The sequence below is a fragment of the Myotis nattereri genome, assembly GCF_964212035.1.
Source record: "Myotis nattereri genome assembly, chromosome: 8".
Classification (NCBI taxonomy): Eukaryota; Metazoa; Chordata; class Mammalia; order Chiroptera; family Vespertilionidae; genus Myotis; species Myotis nattereri.
In genome coordinates, this window is record NC_138083.1 from 11,426,745 (window position 1) to 11,441,334 (window position 14,590).

A 14,590-nucleotide genomic window follows, 5' to 3' on the forward strand; every position below is an offset into this window, starting at 1 on the left:
AAGCCACTCTTTCAACACCACAAAGCCAATGTTACAACTGTGCGGCATTGGTTTCTGTTGATCTATTTATTTGTGTACTTTCACATTGACTGTGGACATACAAGATGAGCCACATTCGTTTTTTTTAAAAGGCACCAGAGTCACGTGAATACTGCATCTGTGAAGACTTCTTTACTGGCATCTCCTCAGTCCTTAGAACTGAAGGGGGGAGAGCCCGTAGTCTGACCCAGAGAGAACGGAGCTAGCCTTCAGTTGTTAGCCCCGGGCCGGACACCAGCGTGTTAAATGGTGGGATTTAAAACCCACCCCAAACCCCACAAAACTACCCGCCAAGGTGGACTTCTGCTTCCCTCTCCCAGTCCTAGAGTAGATTTCCTGTGAGGCTGTGTTCAGAAAGGAGAGAAAGTTCCTACCTGCAGTCCCCTAAGATGACTGATCCCATTCAAGGATTAATACTGTTTTAGGAGAGGCTTGAGGGAGTGGGAGCTGTGCCTCGCCTGCAGGAAAGGGGGAATTCTGAAAGAGACGAGACAGGTGCGGGAGGAGCTGCGCCCCGGACCTGGCGTGAACTGCTGCTGTTCAGCCCTTTAGTCTTCCTGGGTTTTCAGTAGAATTTTCCTTTTGGGAAAAATGTCAGAGGAATATATTTTGGCCTCCTCCCCCGCCCCCCCCCCCCCCGCTCCTCCCCCCCCAAACATTGAAATTTTGACAGAATTCCTTGAGGGCATGAAGTGTTTTTGTTTTAGTGCACTGAATAGATTTTCATAGTTGGTGGTCTTAAAAATTTGCAAGTCTCTGGGAGAAGGGGGACTTTAGAGCGGGTATAGAAATACGTGTTTTGTTATTGCTAAACCACTGCGTTTAGGACATTTTGCAAACTAAAGAATAAGAACCCAGTATAATCTTTGCAAAGGCAGGTGGCCTGGGGGTTCCACGTGGGTAATCAGAAGACCCCTCTGGGGAGGCGTTTTGTGTGGTTTGTGTATATGAAACCCTCCCTTAATAACATATCCTGAGGATGACATTTGCAATGCTTGGCAACCGACAAAAGCCCTGGCGGAGCGGGCCGCTGGGTCTGTTTAGAGGAGGGGCTTTGGGAGGCCTTCCATTCATCTGTCCAGCGCTGCCCGCCCTTCGCTTCTTTTCATATTGCAATGGCTTTTCCCGGCGTGGTTTTCGTGCCCTCCCCTGCAGGCCCCTCTCAGCTGCTGCTACCATCCCCTCCCTTCTTGTAAAGGCCCCAGAGAGAATTGGCAGATGGCTCCAGCAGTAAAAACTTGTCTTCCTTTGTCGGCCTCCCTTTGGGACCCACGGCTCCCATTGTCATGCCAATTCGACAGGAGAGGCCAGGGAGCCCAGCTCTGAATATTAACCCAGGCCCTCCCCCTGCAGTTTGTTTTGAAAGCCCAAAAAACGGGCGACCAAAAAACTGTCAGCCAGGGACGTGATGGAGGTGAGTTTAGTTATTTGATCCACTTTGAGGGGGAAGGGCCAGAGAGAAAAGCCCAAGCAGAAGGCTTCAGAGGGAGGAAGAGAAAGAAGCCTTTTTTGACCTTACCGCACTATTTGATGACTCAGTAATATTTTCTTGGGTGAGACATTTCACCAAGAATCCAATGAAGCCCAAAAGCGAGATGAAGCAAATAGGGACATGTATGTCCACGCAGGTCTGTTTTCTTTTTTTGATCACAGGACAACTTAAAATGGACTTTTCAACACTCCTTCTGGAGTTCAGAAATGCTTAGAAACGAGAATATCAAGTCTGCGACCACTAGATGGTAGGCCATGAGCTTTCCCTGCGTTCAACATCATTTCCTGGCTAAGAAAGCAGTGCTTGGATTAAATAAGATAGTTAAACATTTGGGGGTCATAATCTCTAACTAGCAAAAAGCTGCAGACGTCCTGCAGGGAACTCGTGCAAGCCTGTCACCCCGGTTCCTCAGTGGTCAGCGTGTTGCTAGCCTCTCTCTGTCTTAGCCATTAGAGATTAAGGTGAGGATATCATTCCTTTTGCCCCTAAACACTTCAGTGTTTAATTCCTAAGAGGACAGTTCTCTTACATAACAAAGTACAGTGAGCCAAATCAGGAAATTTAACATTGAGGCATTGCTATTAATCAGATCTAGAATCCTTTCTCAAAATTGGCTGTTTGTCCCTAAAATGTCCTTTAGTAGCATTTTTTAAAAAAATTGATTTTAGAGCGGGAGAGGGGAGAGAGAGAGAGAGAGAGAGAGAGAGAGAGAGAGAGAGAGAGAGAGAGAGAAAGAAAAGAAAGAAAGAAAGAAAGAAAGAAAGAAAGAAAGAAAGAAAGAAAGAAACATAGAAACATCTATTTGTTGTTTATACACTCATTGGTTGATTCTTGTATGTGCCCTGACTGGGGATCAAACCCGTAACCTTGGCATATTGGGGTGACATTAATCAGCTGACCTACCCGGCCAGGGCTGCAGCATTTTTTTTCTTGGTCCAGGAGCCAATCCAGGGTTGCCAATTGCGTTTAGCTGCCCTCTCTCTCTCCTTCACCCTCCAGCCTGGCATAGCTCCATGATGTTGGCGTTTTTGAAAAGGATAGGCCAGTTTTTGTCCAGTTACTTCGCAGCTTGTCCCTCAACTTGTGTTTGCCTCATGTCTCAAAGTTAGATTCATGGCGTGCATTTTGGCAGGAATTAATATAGTTTTAAGAATGTCAGTGGCACAGACTCTAAGTCAGGATGTTGCCAAAGTTTTAGAGGCATTATGTTAATCAAACTGAAAAACTTTGAGGAAAAATATTCTATTTTGAACAGCTGAACTAAAAGCCCTGATAATAATGAGGAGTTCTCCATCAGAGGGAAGTTACTTTTTAAAAAAATAATTTTTTTTTATTGATTTCAGAGAGGAATGGAAAGGTAGAGAGAGAGAGAGAAACATCAATGATGAGAGAGAATCATTGATTGGCTGCCTCCTGCACGCCCCACACTGGGGATCAAGCTCGAAACCCGGCCATGTGCCCTTCACCAGAATTGAACCTGGGACCCTTCAGTCTGTAGGTCAACACTTTATCCACTGAGCCTGAGCCAAACCAGAAAGGGTGGAAGTTACTTTTTTTTTTTAATAGCTGCTTCCGACACTATTTTTTTCCAGACTATATATGGCTAATATGCAAAGTGTCCCCATGGGAGTTTGGGAGACTGAGAGTTCTGTAGCTCGTTATGACGTATGCTGACCCTCAGGGGGTGGCACAGAGTGAAGGAAGGCCCTGGCTGGCTGCTGGAAGGCCCTGATGGGCCATGATCGCAGCCAGGCCTAGGGACCCTACCCGTGTATGAATTTCGTGTACTGGGCCTCTAGTATTCCAATAAAACGACAAAAAGGTTATAAAAATACCTGAAGTATATGAAAAATCACAGAAAAAAATATACAAATGGTGAATATATATATGAAAGGATCTCAGGCTGCTTCCAACATTTTAGATTCTCTTATTTCATTCATTGTGTACCTAAAACAACAGACCAATTGGATTCATTTTTAATGTAATTGTCATGGTCTAATGAGTATTTGAAGTATTTTATTAATATAACTAGAGGCCCAGTGCACAAAAATTTGTGCAATAGGGGGGGTCCCTCAGCCTGGCCTGTGCCCTCTTGCAGTCTGGGAACCCTTCGGGGGATGTCCACCTGCTGGGTTAGGAGCACTCTCCAGGGGAGCAGGCCTAAGCTGGCAGTCAGACATCCCTAGTGCTGCTGAGGAGGCAGGAGAGGCTCCCGCCACCACGCTGTGCTGGTAGCCATCAGCCTGGCTTGTGGCTGAGCAGAGCTCCCCCTGTGGGAGCGCACTGACCACCAGGGGACAGCTCCTGCATTGAGCATCTGCCCCCTGGTGGTCAGTGTGTGTCATAGTGACCAGTCATTCCCAGTGGTTCTGCTGTTAGGGTCAATTTGCATATTACCCTTTTATTATATAGGATTAGCCGTATAAAAGGGAGTGACCTTTTATTCATTCTTTTAAGGATATTTGAGACTCCATTTTGGCCAAAATCTACAATAGGTTTCTGTTTTATTATGAAAATTGGAGAGCTTTTATTAGTTGCTGCAGTGGTTTGGATTGTTTATTCACTTATGAATTCCATTACTTTTTTTGGGAAAAAATAGTGAGATTTGATGGAATTTTCTCTCTCCTGTATAAAGTATCTCTAAAGATTAACTATTGGGATTTTAATTTATGTTCCTTAACTTTAATATATGATAATCTATAATAGATTTCTGTTTTACAAAAATAAACATAAGGGTCTGGGCTTAGGGAATTCATGGTCCAGTGAGGTATCCAGGCATATAAGTCGATAACTTTAAGAAGCTAACTAAAAAGAACTTATATGCTTATATGCGTTGCCCATGAATACGGACAGTAGGGTGGTCAAAGCCTGGGCCTGGGTGGGTACCAGGTGGTGGGTGGGGGGCAAGGAGGCAAAAAAGGGAGAGACATTTATAATACCCTCAACAATAAAGATAAAATAAAATAAAATCAAAAAGCTAACTAATAATTATGCTTTATGGGCATGAATGTGGGGCCCTTATGAGGAAGGTCCCCTTCTTGACCACTGCACTCCTGGTTCTGAGCTTGTACTGGATTCAGAACTCGGCGTCCACCTCCTCCCCGCTGTGTGGGCAGATCGCTTAACCTGCCAGTAATTGGAGGTGGTAGTAGTACCTCCTGCCTAAGAGTTGCTTAAATGCAACTCCTACATGGGAAGAACATAGGACTGAGCCTGCAATTGGATGTGTGCTCAAGAAAGGCAGTGCTGGTGGTATGGCAGCAAGGGCTCATTAAGTGTTGGTGGATGAATCAATGGAGGTATTAGCCAAGGGTGATGGAGGTTGTGGGAGTCCGTCAGAGAGGAGTTGATGATGTCTTCCAAAAGAGATAACCTTCATCCTGCGTCTCACAGGACGGGAGAGAGCAGGACTGGCTACATTAAAAAATGAACCTGTGATGAGGCCCTTGTTCAAAAATTATTAAGATTTTCAAAATGGTGACAGTAGATCACTAAACCAAGTAAGGGGCCCTTAGGATCAGTCCTGGGATCACATGCCCATGACGTTGCCCTGATAAGAGCTCCCCAAAGGCCCCGTCATGATTGCTAGGAGTGCGGCGGAGAGAGCCCTAGGTCCTGGCTCCATCTTGCTCTTCCCGATGCGGCTGCCTCCCTGAGCCTCTCCCTCCTGGGAGAACAGAAGAAAAGAGCACGTAGGCCCGTGAGGACCGAGACTCTGGGGAAGTGGGAAGTTGACTCTGACCCAGGAATCCGTACAGGGCCTGCTACAGGGCGACGGGGACAGTGGATCTGTTGGAAAAATGCTGTCCACATTGGAAAGCAGGAGGCAAGGAAAACGAGGAAAGGTGACTTACCGTAGCCAGCAGGTGCTGGAGGTCAGGCCTGTCATTTTTAAACGGCCCCGTGCAGGGAGCTTTTCCGGGGAACTGGGGCGCAGAGAGGGAAAGCACCCTGTCTGAGTGATGCAACTAGCTAGGGACTGGAACCCCGGCCTGTCTGAATGTCAGCCCTTCGTCTGTAAGTCCAGGCACCTACTGTGTGCCAGGAGCTAGCGCAGCACTTTGCCCTAGCCCAGGGGTGGGCAAACTTTTTGACTCGAGGGCCACAATGGGTTCTTAAACTGGACCGGAGGGCCGGAACAAAAGCATGGATGGAGTGTTTGTGTGAACTAATATAAATTCAAAGTAAACATCATTACATAAAAGGGTACGGCCTTTTTTTTTTTTTTTTAGTTTTATTCATTTCAAACGGGCGGGATCCGGCCTGCGGGCCGTAGTTTGCCCACGGCTGCCATAGACAATCTCAACGATTGCCAGAGTGTTCCTCCTAAATACAAATGCTGCAGAAGGACTTCTAAGATTTAAGTCGTTTTAAAACACATTTGCATTTTTTAAATTGATTTGAGAGAGACAGACATCGATTATTTGTTGTTCCATTTATTTATGCATTTGTTGGTTGATTCTTTTTAAAAAAAATATTTTTATTGATTTCAGAGAGGAAGGGAGAGGGATAGAGAGATAGAAACATCAATAATGAGAAAGAATCATTGATCAGCTGCCTACTGCACTGAGCCAACAACCCGGGCATGTGCCCTTGACCAGAATTGAACCTGGGACCCTTCAATCTGTAGTCTGACACTCTATCCACTGAGCTAAACCAGCTAGGGCTGTTGGTTGATTCTGTATGTGCCCTGCCTGGGGATGGAACCCAAAACCTTGGGGTATCGGGATGACGCTTTAACCAACGGAGCCCCCCGTCCAGGGCCCATTTCTCAGTCCAAAGAAACTTCTCAGTCCAGCGTTCTCATTCTAAGGTGGGCAGACTGCTGAAAGCCACGTCAGGATAATGCTCTCAGATAAAGGAAAGCCCCTCTTTCCTCCTGCCTGAGTCCACATTTCCACGGGATCAGAGACCTAAGAGAGATTCCTAGACTTTTATGAGTTTTATGGCTCTAATGATGGAGCTGTCTCCCCAGAGTAACACCATTCAGCGACCCTGGAAACCCCAAAGCCATGAGGAGAGGATCTTGAAGGTGGAACAGACTCAGCAACACTTAGTTTACTTGAAAGATTTGGGCAGGGTCAGGAAGAAAGAATGAGTCCATGAGTAATTTCTCATTATACTTATCTTCCCCAAACCAAAAGTTTAATTCTGGAGAGGGGTCCCTCCGCCTTGATTATCACAGGAGGCGGGCAATGGGATTTGCATTTTCACAGGATGAATTCCAGGTCTTCATACCAGGAATGTTTTCCCAGACTGACTTGTGATCAGGGGCTAAAGGAAGCCAGCAGATAATTAGCCTTGAAAGAAACTGCAAACAGAGCACAATTAACAGGATCCGCTGATGTGTCTTTCCTGCTGGGGACATCTGGGCACCCCGGGAACCATAAGCCATAAACCAGAGGTCTACGCAAAAGGCAGGGCGTCTCTCCCACCTTGAGCTTTTTAGTCCATATGTGGTGTGAAAATCAGATCTCCCCCCTCCCCCAGTTCTTCCCAGATAGCTCTGCAGTTACGGAATAACCCCCAGGATCTCATCCCCACTTGAGAGTGGTATCCTTTTTTTCAGTTCAGTTCAGAATCCACATCGAACCATTACTTAGGATTGCAATTAATGCGACTGACTATTGAGGTGAAAGGTCATACGTGTTTTTCTTTTGGGGAATTATATTTTGCTGGAATTCATCAGAAGGTCGGATAGTGTAGGGAAGATGCGTTTATTAATGGGGAGTAGTTTAGCTGCTAGTTAATTAACAAAACTGTATTCCTAAACAGAAGTACCACTTCTGTTTTCAAAGTATAAGCTCTGTTCAGACACGGGAGAACACCAAGATATGCCTTCTACGTTTTTTAGAGAAGAGAACCACAGTGCTGGTCTTTTTTATATTATTGCAAAAAAAAAAAAAAAAAAGTCCTTTCCTAAGGATTGCAAATACAGTTGGGTGAGCAAAGGCCTCCTCTTCCTGAGCTCCTCTGGTTAAGATTCTCAGAGCATCTGCTTTTCCGAGTCTTATTTAGAACAGATTTGGCCAAACATTTTCTCATTCTCTGACACTTGCAAGTTGTTATTTCAGAGCCCTAAGGTTCTTTTTTTTTCTTCCAAAGTACTCAATTTCACTTCATTACAAATATTGGTGAACTAATCTATTGTTTAATTAAAAAATACAACCTCACATGCAAATTGTACTGCTATCTTTCCCAGAAGGTATCCCCCCCCACCGCTGGGGTGTTGGTCTGTTTCATCATTATTGGGCACCAGAAGCAACGAGAACCATTTCTATATTTATTTTAAAAGCCTCGGTTGGGTATAAACTTGTCACGTAGAAACTCCAGCCTTTCGTTGTTTAAGTTCCCACTATTTTCAACAAAAGCACCAGGAAGTGGCCGTGGAATTCCCAATAATGCTGTTTAACCCTTTGCCTATTTTCAAATCACAGCCTTTTTCTTAGGCGTTGGGGAGCGCAGACGGCCGGATGAGAATGTGAAAATTTCAACCTTAAACCTTCCGTGTGCGCTCTGCTGGGCCGGCAGAGGCGTTTTAGCGTCCACCCCAGGAAGTGTACACAAGCCGCAGCATTTACAACTCATCACTGTCACAGGCGGATTAGAGTGGGAGCTAAAGAGTAAAACATTAGCCAGGGTCAGCGCACGGGGATCGCGGTTTGAGATCTACAAAGCAATCTGTACCCTGCATGCACCGTGAAAAACAGAGTATTCTAGTAGCTGGCGGGGCTCGGGGTCAAAAAAAATAGGCCCACACATCCTAGTGCCCAGAATTTATTTAAAAAAAAAATTTTTTTTTCAGGCTGTTCTGCATTTTGACTGAATTGTCATTTGCTTGTTTCCACTCCAGGGAAACATCTGGCTTCTGCCCCCAGTGTAGACAAACTGCTCTTATTCCGAAGCTGTCACCCATGAAAAGCATGGTGTGGGCTCGATGGGTTTGCTTATGAAAGGCTCGGGGTCCATCTCTACAGAAATAAACAGCGGTCGGTAGTAATTGGAAGTTTGCTCCCTGTTAGAAACCCCGGCTCAGAGGCCGCGTGGGCGAAGTGGCGAAAGCTGAAAGGATTAAATTTACTTTAGAGAAAGCATTTAGTGGTGGTGGATGTGGCCGGTGGAGCATGTTCCACTTAACCTTTGTGAAAATCCCTCAGCCAGCTTCTGTCGAGGTTCTGCCAATGCATTAAAAACGCCCAGCGCCGAGGGGCCGAGATGGGTGTTGGAGGGGCCACACGGGGGAGAGCTCTGGGAGGAAGTCAGGGTCCCGAGGATTCTGCTCTCAGAACCAGGCCAGGTTTCCCTGTGCACTTGGCAAAGGTGAGGTTACTGGGTGTTTTTATGTCTGTTCAGCACCAGCTATGTAATCCTTGGGGCCCAGTGCAAATGAAACCGTGGGAGGCCTTGTTCAGAAGTGATTAAGAATTGGGGGGGGGGGGAAAGGTTATTAGGAGTTGTAATATGTCCGCAATTGGTCATCCACCCAAGGTTTGGGGGGTGGGGGCTGTGGGCACACAGGTTGCTCTTCTGTCTCAGGGATATCTGGGCAGGGGAGGGAAAGGAAACTTGGGGGGTGTGACTGCCAGCTGCTCCGGGAGGTGGGGGTGCGGGGGGGGGGTTGGGGGGAGCCAGGGAAAATCACTGCTGTTTTTATTTCCCGTGTGTCTGTGTTAGGAAGACGGAGCTTTCCCCGGGGCATCTGCATTTCCTAGTTTCTGTGAGAACGATGGTAGAAAGCTCAGGACAGTGGTTACATTAAGATGGGAAATCGTGTTCTGGGTCCTTTCCACCACTGAAGAGCTTTCCGCCCTGAGCTAGTCCCAGCCACCGAGTGCTGGGCTCTTCACCGAACTCTGGGCCTCCCCCCTCCCCCCTCCCCCCTCCCCCCTCCCCCTCCCCCCTCCCCCCTCGCTAGGCCTGTCCCTCCACTCTGAGCCCCTGCGCAGGGACATTTTCCTCGGCTGAGCTGGGAAGCCATAGATGCTGGAGCACACGTCGTACCAGTGCCTGCTTTCCCTCCTCGCCTCTCCCTGCTGCGTTTTCTCCTTTCCGTTCCTTTCGTTTTATTTGTTTCTCGTTCAGACACACGCTAAACACCGGTCCCACATACAGGCCTGAACTGCCCGTTTTCTGATCGCGAGCGTGACAGCGAGGGGGGGGGGGGTCGCATTCGTGGTCAGGACCCGCGTGGGAGCTCAGCAGAGTGGGAGGGCTGAGGGTCTCCCTTTGTTGAGGCTGCGAAGTCGAGGTTCACCCCCTCCTCACCCCCAAATACCAGCATGCTACTCGGGCAACCTTGGTGAAGAGGCACAAGTGACCTCTTGATGGTGTGGGCCCCCCCCCCCTCCCGTGGCTCCTGTGCCCACTATGGCCCCCGTGGCTGGCCCTCCTCCTGAGAGGGAGCGGGCCGTTGGCTGCCCATCGCCCAGGAGGAGTGCCCGTCCCCCAGGAGGAGTACCCGTCCCCCAGGAGGCGTGCCCGTCCCCCAGGAGGAGTGCCCGTCCCCCAGGAGGAGTGCCCGTCCCCCAGGAGGAGTACCCGTCCCCCAGGAGGCGTGCCCGTCCCCCAGGAGGAGTGCCCGTCCCCCAGGAGGAGTGCCCGTCCCCCAGGAGGAGTGCCCGTCCCCCAGGAGGAGTGCCCGTCCCCCAGGAGGAGGGCCCGTCCCCCAGGAGGAGTGCCCGTCCCCCAGGAGGAGTGCCCGTCCCCCAGGAGGAGGGCCCGTCCCCCAGGAGGAGGTCCCGTCCCCCAGGAGGAGTGCCCGTCCCCCAGGAGGAGTGCCCGTCCCCCAGGAGGAGGGCCCGTCCCCCAGGAGGAGGGCCCGTCCCCCAGGAGGAGTGCCGGTCCCCCAGGAGGAGTGCCCGTCCCCCAGGAGGAGGGCCGGTCCCCCAGGAGGCGTGCCCGTCCCCCAGGAGGAGTACCCGTCCCCCAGGAGGAGTGCCGGTCCCCCAGGAGGAGTGCCCGTGTGCAGGTCGGCCTGCTGGGGTAGCACAGACTGCCCTGCAGCCCAGCGGATTAAAGGGGTTTTTGTTGAGCCAGAGCAGATGGACAGAGAGCGGCAGAGTTCAAATTAACCCGTCATAAATCAGGACGCCCTGTAGGAAGGGAAAAATCTGGCAGGGGGTCAATGGGGAAAAAAAGGGACATTTGTAATACTTTCAACAATAAAGATAAAAAAAAGAAAGAAATCTGAGCCTGGTCACTTAGACGTTTGAGCTAATTTAATTTATTATTTTTTCCTTATGAGAAAAGCAGCTCGTGCTTATTTTAAAAAAACCGATGTGAAGAATTAAAAACGCGTGTGTGCAGACAGAAAGATAAACCCCGCGTCCCCAGAATTAATTGCTGTCACCCCTTTCAGTCGAACCCTTCTGGTTTTGCCCTGTCTCCTGCTAACACACACACACACACACACACACACACACACACACACACACACACACATGCATGCCGTTATTATTTAATAAGAGTAACCATACTCTTTCACCTAGATGTTGAAAGAAGGTGGGAACCAGGCCTCGAAGACCAGAACACCCGCGTGATAGTTTGGGTCAGGCCACCAGCATCAATTTGAGTAAGAGAACCAAAGACAACGTGTAAATTTATGTTTGGGGAAGTTGGGGCAAGTCCAGGGAAGGAGAAGTGTATTGGCGCAGAGGGCCGGCCGAATTTCCGATCTTCCTTCCAGGAACGCCACGGGGAGCTCCCCAGAAAGAACTGCGCATGCGTGTGCGGTGGTCCGGTCGCCCCCTAGTGGTTCGAGGAGAGCTGTTCGGGCAGGAAAAGAATTCTGTGCATTGGACCCTCTCTGGGCCCATTGCTAATGGTCTGTTTGGATCAGTGGCTGTCCTTTAGTCCCCCTGTCAATATATTTACCAAAGCCCACGACAGGATCAATGCCTGAGCCTAGTAGCTCTCCAGCACGTCGGGGCTCAGGTCATTGGACTGAATGTAGCGCCGTGTTCTGTGACAGTGGGACACTACTAAATGCTCACCTCGTGGGGTGAGAGACACATTCCTGGAGAGGCACCAAGGTGGGTTGGCCCATCACCATCTGCAACGTGCTTTCTAGAAGTCATTAGTGTTCGTGGACAGTTCTTGTAGTGCCAGTTCTACTCACTATGACAAAGTCTAATTACATATAAAAATTAGCGAAAACCCAACCCAATGGAACCTAATTGGAACAGTTGTTTCAATAGAAATAATTGGAATGAGTTAAAGTCTCCATGGTGCTGACTTACTAAAAAGACACCGGGGGTTAAATTATGTGAAATATTGTGAAAAATGGTAAAAATCTAGAGTTGTGCACTCAGATTATTCCTGTTGGTGCCTTTAAGTTATTTTTAATGCTGAAGGAACAAAAGCTAGGAATCCTCATTGGTGTTGAATGAACGATGGAGTCATTATTACTCTTTCTTTCCTCTCTCTTGTGAGTTAAATGGGCTTGTTACAAGATGCCAATAACATAAAGATTTTATGGTGTTGCTCCCTCGTGTGAGAATTGGACCCGTCTGGATGCAGACCCTGACCAGCCAGTTCCACCTTCATCTCTCTGTTCCCTGCCTTCACGCCATGTTTTTGTACTTGCTAAAGGGGCACACATGTGTCCTACTCACGTGCTCTCTCACCTCTGTGCCTGCCTCCCTTCTACTGCGGGCAACCAGGATCCTTCGTCTGGTGAGTTCTGGCCTCACCACTCCTGTGAAGCATTAATCCACACCTCTCTGCCCCCCACCCCTCCACTCATTATTTGATTCTCGCCTCCACTCGAAGGTGAGTTCCGTGGATCCCCGCCCTTAGACTGCCTGGCATACAGCAGGCATCCAGTGCATGGTGCTGGAATGTTGATTGAATAGTCAGTGCCTTCTGTGTGCTGAGCACTGTTCTAGATCCTTCTTCTAAGGGGGACTTCCCCTCCTTCCTGGTCCCTCACTCAGCTCACTGACTCACTGCCATCATTTCACATACTATTTTGCACCAGCAGCATCTGCCTGGCTGTCTTTCTCACCAGCTCATGGGTTAGCAAACTACAACTGGTGGGCAAAGTCAGCCCACTACCTTTTATTTTATTACTAGAGGCCCGGTGCACAAAATTCATGCACTCCACGGGCGGGGCGGGGGGGATGGGGGGTGGCAGGGGATCCCTCAGCCTGGCTTGCGCCCTCTTGCAGCCTGGGAGCCCTCGGGGGATGTCCTAAGCTGGCAGTTCGACACCCTTAGTGCTGCCGTGGAGGTGGGAGAAACTTCCACCACTGCCGCTCTGTTCCCCCTCTGGGAGTGCACTGACCACCAGGGGACAGCTGCTGCGTTGAGTGTCTGCCCCCTGGGGGTCAGTGTGTGTCATAGTGACCTGTCGTTCCACCATCGGGCGGAAACTGGCTCTCTTGACATCCCCTGAGGGGTCCTGGATTGCAAGAAGGCGCAGGCCAGGCTGAGGGACCCCACTGGCGCACGATCAGGGCCAGGAGGGATATGGGAGGTTGGCCAGCTGGGGAGAGACCGCAGGAGGGCCCCATGGCGTGTCTGGCCCATCTCGCTCAGTCCCAATTGGCCAGACCCCAGCAGCAAGCTAACCTACTGGTTGGAGCGTCTGCCCCCTGGTGGTCAGTCTATGTCATAACAAGTAGTTGAGCGGCCTTAACATATCATTAGCATATTATACTTTGATTGGTTGAACGGATGACTGACAACCAGACACTTTGCGTATTAGGCTTTTATTATATAGGATTTTTTGGTATGGCTTGGGAGCTGAGGATGGTTTTTGCACTTTAACACTTTGAGTGCCAACCAATATCCCAGGAACTATGCTAAAATTGCCAAGGCATTTTTGCCGATTTTACAGCAGTTTAGGAAGAAAATTATGAATCGCGAGTAATTGAAGTTACATATTCAAAAACTTAAGGAAACCTTCACTACGTTTGTTTTCATCTTTGACATATATTGTTTGCTGATTGTATTATAAAATACTAGTAGAAAAAAAATTGAATAGCACTCCCGGCACTTTTGGTGAAAGACAGGAGGAGTGGGATCGCACTCCCCGGCACTCCAGGGGTTAAAATATGAAATACAGACCAAAGACTGTTAGCCTTTGGTGGGGAGACCGTGGTTGGGAGAATTGCAAACACTGTCTCTTGGCCAGGACACGCCACACTGTTTACGGTCAGGCCCTTTATCCACTGAGCCAAACCAGCCAGGGCTACGGTCAGGCCCTTTATGGCACAGGCTTGCTGACTCCCGCCTGAGGCACGGTTTTAGGATACGGGGACCCACGTCAGTCTCTGAATTCCTAGGGCGCAGCACTCAATAGGCGTTTTTTGAGTTGAACTGAACTCACTGTTTCTTATTCCTTCCTCTGGAGTCGGATGTGGATTTGAATACCTGTGAGACTAAAGGCATCTCTGAGCCTTTGTCCTCCTTTGAAGAGAGATAATCATGCCTTCTCCCGGTGGCCACCCTGAGGAGTAAACAAAGCCATCTACATGCCAATACCTATTCAGTGTTTAGCCCAGAATTAGCATTTAAACATTTTTTATTTTTTATTTTAATCTTCACCGAAGGATATGTTTTTTAAATTGATTTTTAGAGAGTGAAGAAGGGAGAGAGAGAGAAACATCCATGTGAGAGAGAAATATCGATTGGTTGCCTCCCATACACACCTGGACTGGGGATCGAACCCAAAACCTTCTGGTGTACGGGATGTCGCTCCAACCTACTGAGCCACCCAGCCAGCGCAGCACAGAATCAGCGTTTGATGTTAGCTGTTCCATTTTTGTTCAGATAAACATCCAGCAAAAGTAACCTGATCATAACCATATAAACCAAACTGTATAGCCGTTGCAAATTTAAAAAAATAAAATAATTAGTCCTTTTCGGTTAGCATCTTTCTTTTTGAAAATTAAGAGCTGCTCTTCTGCCCTTTTCTCTCTCTTCCCCATGTCTGTGTGGGTTTTCTTTTTCGTTTGAGGCTGAATGAGTTTCTTAAGGTGCAGACGTAGGAAAGTTTCCAAGGCACCATTAGGACAGAAGATCTCGCTTGAGGGGTGTGGGCACTTCCCAGAGCTC

At 48.6% G+C, this 14,590-nt stretch overlaps 1 protein-coding gene across 1 annotated transcript in view; it reads left to right on the forward strand.

Annotated features, from left to right (window-relative positions):
* Positions 1-14,590, forward strand: part of ATP9A (ATPase phospholipid transporting 9A (putative)) — a 120,216-nt gene that overhangs the window by 39,783 nt on the left and 65,843 nt on the right. The gene's annotated exons all lie outside the window — the stretch shown is intronic.